At 42.7% G+C, this 16,808-nt stretch overlaps 1 protein-coding gene and 1 pseudogene across 8 annotated transcripts in view; both read left to right on the forward strand.

Annotated features, from left to right (window-relative positions):
• The window catches only part of ST3GAL3 (ST3 beta-galactoside alpha-2,3-sialyltransferase 3), a 219,288-nt gene that overhangs the window by 2,343 nt on the left and 200,137 nt on the right, over positions 1 to 16,808 (forward strand). The window lies entirely within an intron of this gene.
• LOC120366190 (U6 spliceosomal RNA) lies at positions 6,592 to 6,685 on the forward strand (annotated as a pseudogene).

The following is a 16,808-nucleotide window of genomic DNA, read 5'->3' on the forward strand; positions in this document are numbered from 1 at the left end:
TAATTTCTTGCCATTCTCATATTTTCTAGGTCAGTGGAACTGTTTGCTGTTTGTCCTGCATATCTTTGCTCATGTTGGCTTTTTCTATCTTAACCTCCTTGACTCTACTTGTTCTTATTGTAAGTTTCAGGACCATTTGATACGGACGTTCCTTTGTGACGCTTGTCTGTACTTTTCTCTCCATCTAAATGAGATGTCTCTCTTCTTTTAAACCACCGTAACATTAGAGTCTGCCTTTTTGCAATAATTGCCTTAAATCCTGCTTCTACCCACAATATAAGATTGAAGCTATTTCAAGACATAGACTGTCCTCTTCATCATCCAACTTTGTACATAGTAGGTACTTGGCAAATATATTTCATATTGAAAATAGCTTTGAACCAGGATGGATGCAAAGAGAATTCTTCATGCAAACAAAATGTTTGTCATTAAAATCTATAAATAAAGTCGTTTATGTGAGAGAATCCCTTACTGAGAGATCTGTTGTATTGGTATGGATAGCTTGGATTAGGCTGCGCTAACCGAAACCTCAAAACCTCAGTGGCTTAACAAAACAAAACTCGACTTCTCATTTGTGTGATGTGTCCAGCGTGAGTGTAGAGGAAACTCTTCACAGTCACTCAGGAACTGAGGCTGATAGAAACTCCATCTTAACATGGTACTGCCATGACCATTTTGATTAAATGAAAAGACAGTGGTCAGGTGGACACTGGCTTTTCAAATTTCTCTCCCACTGTGGCATATGTCACTTTCATTCACATTTTTATTGGCCAAAGCAAGCCACATAGCCATGCCTAACTTTAAAGAAGGTTAGAGAATTTCAGTGTTAGCATATGCCTGGGAAGCAAAGAACCAGAAATATTTGGTGAATAGCACTAATGACTACTACCTCATCTATGGTGTCACAGCCCATTGAAGATTAGAGGTAGCTCATCAGTTAGGCTGCTAGAGACAAACATATCAACAGTAGCAAGGAATAATAGCTCTAACTAGGCATGGGGTAATGGTGGATTTGGAGTCAAAACACTTACAAGCACTCGAAAATGCTCACAGGCCAAGGCTGTTGATACAAGGGCAATCTATTACATCCCAGTAATAACACAGTCATTCCTGAGGAGTGACTTTTATAAAACTTAGTATGTTACAGCATTCTTAGTAACAAACACAGTAATGGTTCTGAGATAGCAAAAAAATAAAAGTTAAATTATATTCAGCATATTGAATTTATAAGAAATCGGGAAGTGTGTAATAATTTTAGTTGCATTTTCATTCAAATGGTCAAACTTAAAAAATAATCGGCTGGGCTTGGTGGCTCACGCCTGTAATCCCAGCACTTTGGAGGCTGAGGCGGGCAGATTGCCTGAGCTCAAGAATTCACAACCAGCCTGGGCAACATGGTGAAACCCCATCTCTACTAAAAACGTAACAAAAAATTAGCCAGGCATGGTGGCATGCACCTGTAGTCCCAGTTACTTGGGAGGCTGAGACAAGAGAATTGCTTGAATCTGGAAGGTGGAGGTTGCAGGGAGCTGAGATCGCACCACTGCATTCCAGCCTGGGAGACAGAGCAAGACTCCGCCTCAGAGACATAATAATCTTAGTTTAACTGTACTGGTTTAATTGAACCTAGCAAACTTGGTATTTGGGGAGGAGGTTTTACTTTTGACAGGCATTAGAAACAGTGCTGGTTGGAGCCCTGGTTCAGGAGACAGATTTGGGTGCAGATCTTGGCTCTTACACTATTAATAGTTGTCTGACATTAAGAAAGAATCTTATTTTTGAGCCCAGGTTTCCTCATCAGTGAAATGCATGGGCAGTTGTTATAATTAAGTCAGTTCATCTAATGTGCTTTGTAGAGCACATGGGTCAAAGTAAGCCCTCATGATCAGAGTGCTTCTAACCAGCTGCGGCAAGGTTAGAAGAAACTTGAGAAATCAGGTAAGGAGCCCTCAGAGATACATACAGGTAGAAGGATTCCCCTGGATTTTCCCACCTTTTTTCTCCCATGGACAGCATCCCTACTGTATCTTATTTCACATTTTTCATATTTTATATGATTGTATACATTTCTGTCTCTCCTACTAGATCAGGTGTTCTCATCATTCCACAAATGGTACTGAACATGAGCTCTGCCAGGCTCTGTGCTAGGTGGTGGCTTCATAGGTATCAAGGACATGTCCCTGGCCTCAAGCAAGTAAACAGCAGTTAGAATACATTATAGTAAGGGCTGTAATTGGGGGTCTTGTAGGATCTTCTGAAAGGGCACCTGATATCGGAGGGAATATGAGTAGTGGTTTTTCGGGGAAGTTCGCATCTGACCTACATCTTGAAGAATCAGTAGTTATTAGCTGGGTGGATGTGGGTTTAAAAGGCTTTTCACACAGGCAACAATGTGTGCTGTGGCCTAGAAGCAAAGACTATGGTTACATCCTGAAGACACTTATATGGCAGGAGTACAGTCTTTTTGTGGAGTGTATGGGAAATGAGACTGAAGAAACCGGTCAAGAATAGATTGTGAAGGTTTTTGTGAATTCTGGTTAGAGCTTTATCCTGAATGTGATTAGGTGCCACTGAAGGATTTAAAGATAGAAAGTGACTTTATCAGCTTCACCTTTCAGGAACATCACTGTGTGGAAGAGGCAGAGTAGTCGATATCCTATTTCCCCGGCGTGGAGAGTTCTGAGGTTTGTAGCCATAGTACTGTGGCTACTACACAAGAGTCATAAAATATTTATGCAAGGTGAGAGGTTGGAATGAGGCGGTGAGACTGGACAGAGGATAGTTATTGCTGCAACATGTGAGGGGCATGCTTTGTGCTTCCTAGGGCTAGATGAGTGCAGACTAGGATTTCAGTCATAGCCTCACCTGTTTCTATTGTATCACCTTGGATAGGCTTCAGAATCTCCTGTCTTCTTGGTTTTCAAATTTGGAATATGAAGATAAAAATTCCTACCTTGCAGGGTTGCTCTGACGATTGGAGGGAGTAGATGTAAAAAGCCTGGTCTTGTGCTATTAGTAGATATATAAAAATAATAGTTTAGTAATAATAATAGTTGTAATATTTCTTTTTTTCCTTATTATTCATACTCCTCAGTTACAAGCTATAGTTGTAATATTTCTTTTCTTTCTTTCTTTTTTTTTTTTTTTTTTTTGAGGCAGAGTTTCACTCTTGTTACCCAGGCTGGAGTGCAATGGCGCGATCTCGGCTCACCGCAACCTCCGCCTCCTGGGTTCAGGCAATTCTCCTGCCTCAGCCTCCTGAGTAGCTGGGATTACAGGCACGCGCCACCATGCCCAGCTAATTTTTAGTATTTCTAGTAGAGACGGGGTTTCACCATGTTGACCAGGATAGTCTCGATCTCTTGACCTCATGATCCACCCGCCTCGGCCTCCCAAAGTGCTGGGATTACAGGCTTGAGCCACCGCGCCTGGCCAGTTGTAATATTTCTAATGTTTAGCTTATTACTTGGTTCTTGGTAGGTGATCATTAGCCTTAAAGATGCCAACATTGTGCGTTTTTGTTTTTTGTTTTTTTGAGGTAGTGTCTCACTCTGTTACCCAGGCTGGAGTGCATTGGCATGATATGATCACGACTCAACCTTCCAGGCTCAGGTGATCCTCCCACCTCAGCCTCCCGAGCAGCTGGTACCGCAGGCACACACCACGATGCCCAGCTAATTTTTTGTATTTTTTGTAGAGGTGAGATTTCACCATATTGCCTGGGCTGGATCTCGAGCTCTTGGGCTTAAGCAGTCTGCCCGCCTCTGCCTCCTAAAGTGCTGGGATTACTGTGTGAGCCACCACACCTGGCCACGTTGTGGTTTTAATTTATGCATTTATTTTATTCTTTTTCTCACCTTTATACTAACAAGGATATGCATTTTAAGTGATTGATGATGCTGGGCTGGCGTAAGGGAATTACTCTGAGATCAAGAAGAGAGAGTTGATTAGAATACCATACAGGCTGGGCATGGTGGCTCACACCTGTAATGCCAGCACTTTGGGAGGCCAAGGTGGGAGGATCACCTAAGGTCAGGAGTTCAAGACCAGCCTGGCCAACATGGTGAAATCCCGTCTCTATTAAAAATAAAAAAGTTAGCCAGGCATGGTGGCAGGAGCCTGTAATCCCAGCTACTTGGGAGGCTGAGGCAGGAGAATTGCTTGAACCTGGGAGGTGGAGGTTGTATTGAGCCTAGATCACACCATTGCTCTCCAACCTGGGCAACGACTGAAACTCTGTCTCAAACAAAACAAAACAAAAAACATACAAATTTAAACATTGTTTAAATGCCAACAGTTTATATGGCATTTAGCTATTTCCAACTGTTGCTCAGACCGACGTACCCATTTGCTTGCCACTGATGTGACCATAATATACTCACTGCATGGAATTGCTGAGACATACACACTTCTCCTTGGCCTGTCCTTGACTTTTTTCCCCTGAAATTTTGGTCCTCCTCAATCATCTTCTGATGATTTTATTTTATTTTATTTTTTAAATAAAGACAGGGTTTCACCATATTGGTCAGGCTGGTCTCAAACTCCTGACCTCAGGTGATCTACCCGCTTTCGCCTCCCAAAGTGCTGGGATTACAGGTGTGAGCCACTGCACCCGGTCTCTTCTGATGATTTTTAAAAAGATGATATTTGAAGTTTAATTCCTATTTATTCTGCATTAGGTTCTTTATCTGGTCATCATGGCTTGACACGAGTTCCTCTGTGAACTCCTAGAGCACTTAATTTGTTACTCTGATTAAATGTCATCAACTGCCTTGGCTCATTATTTGTCTATATACCATAAAATTTCTTCTTCCTTGATGTCAGTTTTTCTTACAAAGTAATTGAAAGGTGGCATGTTTATGTATTTTTGACACAGCTTTAAAATTCACTGAAACTTTTTGTTTAGAATATGTTAAACAAGTCAGGAAATTCTGTTTCTGAGGATTTAAAGTATGTAGCAGAGGTTCTCAGACTTTTTGGTCTCAGGATTCCCTTAAAGTTTAAAAATCATTGAGTATTCAAATAACTTTCATCTTTGTTAGTATGTTTGTCGATATTTAGTATTTTAAAAATCACTGGCCAGGTGCGGTGGCTCACGCCTTTAATCCCAGCACTCTGGGAGGCTGAGGCAGGTGGATCACAAGGTCAAGAGATCAAGACCATCCTGGGCAACATGGTGAAACCCCGTCTCTGCTAAAAAATACAAAAATTAGCTGGATATGGTGGCGTGCGCCTGTAGTCCCAGCTGCTCGGGAGGCTGAGGCAAGAGAATTGCTTGGACCCAGGAAGCGGAGATTGCAATGAGCCGAGATTGTGCCACTGCACTCCAGCTTGGTGTCTGGTGACAGAGCAAGATGCTGTCTCAAAGAAAAAAAAAATCAGTTGAGTACAAAAAAATAAAATATGTTCATGGCTGGGCACGGTGGCTCACACCTGTAATCCCAGCACTTCAGGAGGCTGAGGTAGATGGATCACTTGAACTCAGGAGTTTGAGACCAACCTGGGCAACATAGTGAAACCCCATCTCTACCAAAAATACAAAAAAATTAGCCAGGCATGGTAGCGTATTCCTTTGGTTCCAGCTACTTGGGAGACTGAGGTGGGAGGATGATTGCCTGAGCCTGGGAGGCAGAAGTTGCAGTGAGCTGAGATCATGCCACTACACTCCAGCCTGGGGGACAAAGTGAGACCTTGTCTAAAGAAAGAAAAAGTTCAGCCTGGCAACATAGTGAAACTCTCTCTCTTCAAAAAATCAAAAAATCAGCCAAGCATAGTAGCACATCCCTGTAGCCCCAGCTACTAGGGAGGCTGACAGCAGGATTGCTTGAGCCTAGGAGGTTGAGGCTGCGCTAAGCTGTGATCATGCCACTGTACTTCAGCATGGGTGACAGTGAGATCGTATCTCAAAAATCACAAGGACTCACAAGCACGCATACTGTTATCTGTGAGAACTGTCGTGGTCACCTCATCATGTTATGTAGCCTTTAGAGAAATGCTGGACCCTCACAAGAGAACAAGAGTGAACAAGGCAAATAATGCCTTAGAATTATTGTGAAAATACTTCGAAACTCGTGGACCCCTGAAAGAGTCTTCAGGACCCTTGAGGCTTCTTGGACTACACTTTGAAAACTGCTGGTGTGTAGATAAGAGTTTCATGTGACTTTTATATCCTTTTGGTAGCAATGTAAGGATGGAAACATTAAAAATGTTTATTCTGAAAATGTACTCAACATAGTTTCCTTTAAAAAACAGCAAGTTTTAGCCTTTGATAATATTAGTGGCAAAAACCACAGTTACTTTTGCACCAACCAAAATAGATGTTTATCTTGGAAGTGCAGTTGTGTGTATTTTTGGAGTATCTTCTAGGTGCCATACTGCTGACATTTGCCATCCCAGGAAAGGTCAGCAAACTGAGAACAACAGCATTTTTGTAGAAGAAAAATATATTACTGCTCTTTAAGTTCTAGAATTCTTGTAAGTACTTGGCCAGGTGACAACTGGAGAACTTCTTCGTGGTGCAGGTTTCAGAGTTTCTTGCTGTCTCACTGTCAAGTTTAGTTATGATCCTATTTAAAAGATCCTATTACGGGCTTGCTTTGGCAGCACATACACTAAAATTGGAACGATACAGAGAAAATTAGGATGACACACAAATTCACGAAGTGTTCCACAAAAACATCTTTTTAAGATCCAATTTTTATGAAACTAACCACAGTGATGTCATCTGCACTGCATGAACCGTACTACATTAGAACGTGAATGAGCGAGTAGCGGCACCACATGTTCCACGCTGTGGAATTCTCACACCTCCTGAGGAGTCTTCCTGAACCTCATGTGCCGTAGACATCTGACTTAGGGACTGCCTGAGGAGGCCTGTGTCCGTGAAATTTAACACCAGAGAAGTTTATAAATAGGAGTCATGGTATTTTTCTTCCGATACCCTGCTGAATACTTTGAGTGCCCTTTGAGGGGTGCATCCCCTCTTTGAGGGCTAATGGCCTGGACTGTTATAATGCCCTCTTCTTGCTCTGTGCTTAGCCTTCTCCAGTCTGTCCTCCATATTGCCACACAAACAGTCTTTCTCAAGCATAGACTTTTGTCATTTCTCTACGTACGTGGTTCCCCATTGCCAGTGGGATAAATATCACTCCTTAGCATGGCTTATAATGCCTCTCCTGCCTTTCTGCTTCAGCTTCCCGAGTCAGTTTAATTCAGGCAATGCCTCTGAAGCTTTACCTGACCCTCCCAGACAGTTATTAGTTGCCATAATCTCATAACATCTGTTCCTTGTTTATACCGTAACTGCACATATCACCTTGCTCCTTGAGGGCAGGCATCACTCCCTGTACGCCCACTGCTTTACCCAGGTGTATGATAATGGCTTTTGCTGGGACTGATAAGATGGCATAGCTGCTAGCATAATTCCAGCAGAGTTACTTTGCAATAGTCCAGCATAGTTTTTCTAAAATATGTCTTTCCTTTCTTAAAAAAAAATATGAGCAGATAAACAATATGGAACTACTGCTTAGGCCTAAAACATGTAAAGTCTCAGAGAAATAATCACAAGGAAAAGGGACATTTTATATTTTCTTTTTTTTTTGAGATGAGGCCTTGCTCTGTTGCTTAGGCTGGAGTGCAGCGGTACGATTACGACAACTGCAGCCTTGACCTCCTGAGCTCAAATGATCCTCCCACCTCTGCCTCCTGAGTAGCTGGGATTATAGGCACACAGCACCATGCCCTGCTAATTTTTTTTTCTTTTGTATTTTTTGTAGAGATGGGATTTTGCCACATTGCCCAGGTTGGTCTCAAACTCCTGAACTCAAGTGATATGCCCACGTTGGCCTCCCAAAGTGTTGGGATTATAGGCATGAACCACCATGCCTGGCCTATATTTTCTAATGATGTGTTTTACAGATACAAGAACAGAACAAATAATTATAGCTATCATTAAATCTTAATGTGCCATCTTACTTGAGTTTTTTTGATTTTTTAAAGAAAGAGAATATTACATTTTTACCGAAAGGCTTCCTAATGTGTTTTTCCCTTCTTCCGCCTTCAACAGAAAAAAGCCACTGTTTGAGTTAAAGATTTTTAAAGTGACCATACGTGTTTTTATGCTTTTGCTACATCTTTTTTTTTTTTTTTTTGAGATGGAGTCTTGCTCTGTTGCCCAGGCTAGAGTGGAGTGGTGTGATCTCGGCTCACTGCAACCTCCGTCTCCCGGGTTCAAATGATTCTCCTGCCTCAGCCTCCTGAGTAGCTGGGATTACAGGCACCTGCCACCCTACCCGGCTAAGTTTTTTTTGTATTTTTAGTAGGGACAGGGTTTCACCATGTTGGTCAGGCTGGTCTGGAACTCCTGACCTTGTGATCTGCCTGCCTTGGCCTCCCAAAGTGCTGGGATTACAGGCATGAGCCACTGAGCCTGGCCCCTTTTTTTTTTTTTTTTTTTTTAAGATGGAATCTCACTTTGTCGCCCAGCCTGAGTGCAGTGGTGCAGTCTTGACTCACTGCAATCTCTGCCTTGTACACCCAGGCTAGAGTGCAGTGGGATGATCTCGGCTCACTGCAACCTTCACTTCCCAGGTTCACATGTTTCTCCTGCCTCAGTCTCCCAAATAGCTAGGATTACAGGGGCCTGCTACCATGCCTGGCTAATTTTTGTGTTTTTAGTAGAGACAAGGTTTCACCATCTTGGCCAGGCTGGTCTCAAACCCCTGACATCAGGTGATCCGCCTGCCTCGGCCTCCCAAAGTGTTGGTTGGGATTATAGGTGTGAGCCACTGCACCAGGCCTCTTACCTACTTCTAAAGTGAGTACCTGGCCAGTGACAAAGGAGTTTTCAGCTTTACTCTTCTGTTCTCTATTTTTAAAACTATTGTAGATTATCTGATTTCCATGCAGAAATCACTGACCACTCATGTTGCAAGACTCAGGATCCAATTAAAAGAGAGAAATCACATGGTAATTTGAATACATAAGGTTTAATGTAAGAATTACTTAACTATTACAGAGAATTGGAGTAATTTGAGATTGACTAATAAGAAGTAAAGAAATAAGCACATAGAAAGATGGTTAACATAATCAGCCTTCAGGGGAGTGCAGATCAAAATTACCATGAGATGCTACCCCACACTCTATGGTGGCTGAAATCAAAAGAGCAGATAAGAATAAGCGATGGCCTGGGAGGCTGAGGTTGGCGTATTGCTTGAGGTTAGGTGTTCGAGACCAGCCTGGCCAACGTGGTGAAACCCCATGTTTCAGTCTCTACTGAAAATACAAAATTAGCCAGGTGTGGTGGCAGACACCTGTAATCCCAGCTACTCTGGAGGGTGAGGGAGGAGAATCACTTGAAACTGAGAGGTGGAGGTTGCAGTGAGCCGAGATCACATCCCTGCACTCCAGCCTGGGCGACAGAGCAAGACTCTGTCTCAAAAAAAAAAAAAAAAAAAAAAAAAGCAGTGGTTCACACTTGTAATCCCGCCACTTTGAGATTTGAGGTGGGAGGATTACTTGAGCCCCGGAGTTCAAGACCATCCTGTGCAACACAGTGAAACCTCATCTTTACAAAAAAAAAAAAAAAAAAAAGAATAGTTAGCTGGGCATGTAGTCCCAGCTACTCAGGAAGCTGAGGCAGGAAGAACACTGGAACCCAGGAGATTGCAGCTGCAGTGAGCTGAGGTCATGCCTCCAGCCTGGGCCACAGAGTGAGACCCTGTCTCTTAAAAAAGGAACAAGTGTTAGAGCTGGCAACGTGGAGAAATTGGAATGCTCATTCACTGCTGGTGGGAATGTAAAATGTTAGCCACTTTGGGAAACACAGTGTCATTTCTTCAAACAGTTAAACGTAGAATTACCATATGACCCAGGTAGATTTCATTTTAGGTGTCCTAGTCCATTTTGTATTACTATAACGATAGCTGAGACTGGGTAATTTATAAAAAACAGAGTTGTTTCTTACAGTTTTGGAAGCTGGGTAGTCCAAGATCAAGGAGCTGGTATCTGGTGAGGGCCTGCTTGCTGCATCATCCCATGGCAGGACCTGGAAGGACAAGAGAGTCTGAGAGCATGAGGGAGAGAAAGAGATCGAACTCATAGCTTCAAGCCCTTTTGTAATTGGCATTAATCTGTTCATGAGGGTGGAGCCCTCATGACCTAGATACCTCTCATTAGGCTGCATCTCCCAGCACTGTCGTACTGGGGATTAAGTTTCCAACACATGCATTTTTGGGGGACACATTCAAACCACAGCTCTATTTACATACCCACTTCCACTCTTAGGTATATGCCCAAGAGTGTGTGAATGTTCATATTAAGCCAAAAAATAGAAACAACCCAAATGTCTTGCCAGCTGATGAACAGATAAAAAAAAATACGGAATATTCCTAGGATGAATAGTATTCAGCAATAAAAAGCAATGAAATACTGGACTGGACCAGGCACAGTGGCTCATGCCTGTAATCTTAGCACTTTGGGAGGCTGAAGCAGGGGGATCGCTTGAGGCCAGGAGTTCAAGATCATCCTAGGAACCATAGTGAGACCTCTGTGGTAGTGTATCCCTGTAGTTTCAGCTACTTGGGAGGCTGAGCTGGGAGGATCACTTGAGCCCAGTGGCTGGAGGCGGCAGTGAGCCATGATAGGACCATGGCATTCTAGCCTGTGCGACAGAGCAAGACCCTGTCTCTTTAAAAAAAAAAAAAAAAAAAAAGTACTGATACACACTACAATATGCTTGAACCTTGAAACTCTTATGCTATGCGTTGGTTCTGTGCCTATCTGAAAAAAAAAAAAAGCATTATGCTAATTGAAGGAAGCCAGTCAAGAAGGACCATATGATTTCATTTTGAAATATCCAAAACAGGCAAATCCATAGAGAAAGAAAGTAGTTTAGGATTGGGAGAATAGGAGATTGTGGGGGGTAGGTGATGACAGCTAAGATGTACAGGGTACCTTTTTTAGGGTAATGAGAAAGTTATAAAATTGTGATGTTCACACAACTTTGTGAACTCTGAATATACTAAAAGCACACTTTGGGTGAATTGTATGGTATGTGAAGGATAGCTCAATAAAGCTGTGAAAAAGAAGTTGAGAGAGCTCTAAAGATAGAAATAGCAAATATAAGGAGCAGCCATCACTCCAGGGGTGAGATAGAGCACTGGACTCCTCTAAAACCATACTGCTACCTCCACCCCATCCCAGGCTGAGAACCCAGACTTGGTATAGTGGCTCATTGGATAGCAGGGAAGTCATTGATGCCGCATGGCAGAACTTGCCAGAAATCTGCCCTCTAGGGTGCCAAGGAAAACTGTTTACAGGTAGGTGTCTCAGCAGAGACACTCTACTACAAAATGGCCCAAGAGGGGTCCTGGGGAAGGTTGCTGACTATGGGACCCTGGAAAGCCATGGATGCTGCTGGGGCCTATTGAGCAGAGGACACTGGGAGCTGTTAGCCAATCCATTTTCTTTCCGTAGTGTTTCACTAGCACCCTCTACTGACAATGCTTGACTTCAGCTGGCAAAAGAAAAATATTTCAAGGGCCCAGATCAACTTTGCAGGGTAGTCCAAAAGGATGAATTTGGAGTCGAGAGGCAAAATAAGTCTATGACTGGCATGGTGAATAACTGGGATCTCAGCATACCCGTCCCTTTTTAATTTTCTTTTGAGATCTTCAGATTATCCTTGCCACCCTGGCTGTTGTGGTTTGAAGAAGCTGGAAGCTGTATCTTTTTGCCAACTTGCCCTCAGTCCAGTTCTCTCTATTTTTGCATCTTTCTGTTTTATTTGCTTGGTCCCCTCTTTCAGACACCAGTTATGCTTATGGTCGATCTCCTTTGATTTCCATTGCTACATGTTTTTGTTTGATTTTTTTGAGGTTTGTTTTGAAAATCTTTTAATTTTTATTATTTATTTTATTTACTTATTTTCGAGACAGGATCTTGCTCTGTCATTCAGGCTAGAGTACAGTGGTGCCATCATGGCACTCCTTGAACTCTTGGGCTAAAGCTGTCCTCCCAACCTCAGCCCCCTGAGTAACTGGGACTACAAGCATGTGCCACCACACCTGACTGATTTTTAAAGATTTGTTTTGTAGAGACAGGTTTGACCATGTTGCTCAGGCTGGTCTTAAACTCTTGGTCTCAAGCAGTTCTCCTACATTGGCCTCCTGAAGTGTTGTGATTACAGGAATGAGCCACTGGGCTGTTTTGGAAATCTTTTAAATATTTTATTCTTTTTTCATTGTCTTGCTCATTTTTTTTAAACCATTCCTGGCCTTCATGGCTCTTACTGTATTTTCAGCAGTGTCCACTTTCTTCTCTTCTATTGAAGACTTTCGATTTTGTGATGGTATTATTCTTTTTTTTTTTTTTGAGTGCTATTACAATTTTATTTTATTTTAAAAATTTTGCTGTTTTCCTCTGAGATTTCCCTTTAGTCTCTGCTCCTAGCTCTTGTTTTCCAGAGCCATTTGGGGGTGGGTGGGACTGGGAGGGTCTTTGTTAATGGTCTTTGTCAGTTCCGTGAGGGAATTTTTACTCTTGTATGGTCTTCATCTGCCATGCTTCACCCTTCCCCTTGCCTGTACTAATTCCTTTCTTCCTCTTTTATTTCAGTATTTTTGTGTAGATTCTGTTCTGATTCATTATTATTATTATTATTATTATACTTTAAGTTCTGGGGTACATGTGCAGAACGTGCAGGTTTCTTACCTAGGTATACACCTGCCATGGTGGTTTGCTGCACCCGTCAACCCATTATCTACGTTAGGTATTTCTCCTAATGCTGTCCCTCCTCTAGCCTCCCACCCCTTGACAGGCCCCAGTGTGTGATGTTCCCCTCCCTCTGCCCATGTGTTCTCACTGTTCTACTCCTACTTCGGAGTGAGAACAGGCAGTGTTTGGTTTTCTGTTCTTGGGTTAGTTTGCTGAGAATGATGGTTTCCAGCTTCATCCATGTCCCAGCAAAGGACACGAACTCCTCCTTTTTTATGGCTGCCTCCTTTTTATTATTATTCTAATACAACTTTTCTTGTTATTTAGAGAAGAGTATAGTATATGACTGAAGCCAGAGCATCTGAATTTGAATCTTGGCTCTGCCACTTATAAGCACTGTGATTTTGGACAAGGTCTTTAGGTCTTTATGCCTCAGTTTCTTCTCTGTAAAATGGGAATAACTTCCCAGAACTGTTAACATTCAGTTAGTTAATTCCAAGAAAACTTAGAACTGTGGCTGATCCACAGTAAATGCTTTTTGAATATAGCAATATTATTTTATCCCTCACAGTGACTTGTGATTAGAAAACACAGAACTCTTCTGAGTATAATGATTTCATAGATTACATGCTAATTACTTAAATCTCCTTGGTCATGCATATTGTCTGAATAGCAGGGGTGCATTCAGCAAAAATATTTCCAAAACATTTGTAAGCTTTTTCAGTAAGGGGTTTGGAAAGCTGAGTAATAAATACTATGTAATAACTTCTAGTCATCTTGGTGAAAATATATTTACAGGAGACATGCTCTGGAAATACTCTGTGGTTTTTTTGCTCTGCATGATTTTGTCATAATTGAGTTCATATCCATTATGGCCAATATTTGACGATCATCGGAATTCTGACATTTTAGACTAACCTAAAAATGTAGGTATAGTTCAGAAAATAACTATACTGTGGGAGGTTTTAGGAACAGCAAGTTTGGTGCAGTTTGTTTTTGGTGAGTTCAGATTTTTATGCAATTTTCCTTTTATGGCTAATTAAGATAATCTAGCTTTCTATACCTTTTGTATTTCTTGTCGTTGTTGTTGTTGTTGTTGTTGTTGTTGTTTTGAGATGGAGTTTTGCTCTTGTCCAGGCTGGAGTATAATGGTATCACCTTGGCTCACCACAACCTTCACCTCTCAGGTTCAAGCAATTCTCCTGCCTCAGTCTCCTGAGTAGCTGGGATTACAGGCTTGCACCACCATGCCTGACTAATTTTGTATATTTTAGTAGAGACAGGGTTTTACCGTGTTGGTCAGGCTGGTCTTGAACTCCTGACTTAAGATGATCCACCTGTCTTGGCCTCCCAAAGTGCTGGGCTTACAGGCGTGAGCCACTGTGCCTGGCCCCCTTATGTATTTCTTTTCAAGCATACTGTAACTGATTGAATAATCAGTTAGTCAACAGACAGTTTTTGAGCACCTACCAGGGATAAAATGGTGAACAAAATAGACATGTTCTGGCTGGGTGCGGTGGCTGATGCCTGTAATCCCAGCACTTTGGGAGGTTGAGGTGGGCGGATCAACCGAAGTCAGGAGTTCGAGACCCTCTCTCTACTAAAAATACAAAAATTAGCCGGGTGTGGTTGTGTGCACCTGTAATCCCAGCTGCTTGGGAGGCTGAGGCAGGAGAATTCCTGGAACCCAGGAGGCGGAGGCTGCAGTAAGCTGTGATTGCACCACTGCACTCCAGCCTGGGTGACAGAGCAAGACTCTGTCTCAAAAAAAGAAAAGAAAAGAAAAAAGAAAAAGAAATAGACATGCTCCCTGCTTGGATCAGCCAGAATATAAATATTAAATTATTATAAATACTTACAAAATTATAAGTGCACCATGTAATGGGATAGGGATATATAGGTGCAGTATATGACAGGGAGACCTAACCTGAAGCGTGGAGACAGGCAATGCTTCCCTGCAGAATTAAGCTTTCAGCTGACTTAAAGGATAAGTAAGAGCTGATTTGATGAAGTGGTGGGATCAGGAGGGCTTCAGCCTGACATGGGAAGGACATGATAAGTTGAAAACACTGAGAGAAGCTCCATGTTGCAGGCTCATAAAGAGATGAGGTAGCAAGAGATGTGGGAAGGGGCCAGATGTCTAGGCTTTGTTAAGGAGTCTGGGACTTTACCCTAAAGGTAGTGGGAAGTTTATGAAGTTTAAGCTTGGGAGTGAAATAAGCTTATCACATTGGCTGCTGTGTGGAGAATGAATTGGGCAGGGGCAAGAATGGATGTAGGAGGCTTACTAGGTTAGTGTAGTCATGCAGAAGGTTATGGTGACTTGAATTAGGATGGTGACAGTGAAGAGGGAGGGAGGTGTGGCTTCAGGAAGTATTTAGGAGATACAGTTTGAGGACGTGATTGATTATATGCGCAGGATGAGAGTGAGGAGGAGTCTAGTGTCAAGGCTAGTTTCCAAGTTTCTTACAGAAACATCTGTGAAAGGGTTGACTTTGATTGAGGTAGTACATGCTGGGGGAAGAGGAAGTTTCTCAGGGTGAAACATCTAGATGATGAGGTAAAGCGAGAAGTTACATACTTGGACTTGGAACTCAGGAGGGATATCTAGGTTGGAAATGTAAAATTTGGGATAGTGACATAGTCTGGATATTTGTTGTCTTCAAATTTTGTGTTGAAATTTGATCCCCAGTGTTGGAGGTGGAGCCTAGTGGGAGGTCTTTGGGTCATGGGAGCAGATTCCTCATGAACTCCTTGCAGTCCCTGCGTAATGAGTGACTTCTCCCTCAGAGCCGACGATTTAAAAGAAGGTGGCAACCCTCCCCTCTCTCTCTTTCCTCCTCTCTTTTTCATTTTTTTTTTGAGATAGAATCTTGCTCTGTCACCCAGCCTGGGGTGCAATGGCGCCATCTCAGCTCACTGCAACCTCCGCCTCCTAGGTCAAGCAGTTCTCCTCCCTCAACCTCCCGAGTAGCTGGGATTACAGACGTGTGCCCCCACACCCAGCTAGTTTTTGTATTTTTAGTAGAGATGGAGTTTCACCATGTTGGCCAGGCTGGTCTCAAACTCCTGACCTCCGGTGATCCACCTGCCTCAGCCTGCCAAAGTGCTGGGATTACAGGTGTGAGCCATTACGCCCGGCCTTACCTCCTCTATTGACATGTGATATCTGCCCCCCTTCCCCTCTGCCGTGAGTGGAAGTACCCCGAAGCCCTCATCAGAAGCAGATGCTGGTGCCTTGCTTCTTATGCAGCCTATAGAATTGTGAGCCAAATAAACTCTTTTCTTTAGAAAGTACCCAGTCTCAGGTATTTCCTTTTTTTTAGACAGCATCTCACTTTGTTGTCCAGGCTGGACTGAAGTGGCATGATCTCAGCTCACTGCAACCTCTGCCTCCTGGGTTCAAGCAGTTCTCCTGCCTCAGCCTCCTGAGTAGCTAGGTTTACAGGCACATGCCACCATGCCCGGCTAATTTTTGTATTTATAGTAGAGATAGGGTTTCACCATGTTGGCCAGGCTGGTCTTCAACTCCTAACCTCAGGTGATCCACCTGCCTCAGCCTCCCAAAGTGCTGGGATTACAGGCATGAACCACCGTGCCTGGCCTCAGGTGTTTCTTTATAGCAAAGCAAGTGGACTAAGACAGAGTCAGCATAATGGTGGTAAATGAAGTCACAGAAGAGGATGACATTGCTTTGGGGATATCTGCAGAATGGGAATGTAAGAAAGCCTAAGACAGTGCCCTGAGCTGCTCTCTGTATTTAAAATTGTGTGTGTGTGTGTGTGTGTGTGTGTATTTGTGTGTGTGTGTGTGTGTGTGTGTATATATATATTATATATATATATATATATATATATATATGTGCACTCAAATTATACCTTTAGCATGTGTTATTTTGGAATGTGTACAAATTATATTGTGTCTAGATTTGGGGAATATAATTGGAAATATATATTTTTTATTTATTTGTTTTTTTGAAATAAGGTCTCACTCTGTTTCCCAGTCTGGATTGCAGTGGCGCAATCTCAGCTCACTGCAACAACTGTCTCCCAGGCTCAAGTGATCCTCCCGCTTCAGCCCTATGAGTAGCTGGG

Source organism: Saimiri boliviensis, chromosome 11 (genome assembly GCF_048565385.1).
Source record: "Saimiri boliviensis isolate mSaiBol1 chromosome 11, mSaiBol1.pri, whole genome shotgun sequence".
NCBI classification, from domain to species: Eukaryota; Metazoa; Chordata; class Mammalia; order Primates; family Cebidae; genus Saimiri; species Saimiri boliviensis.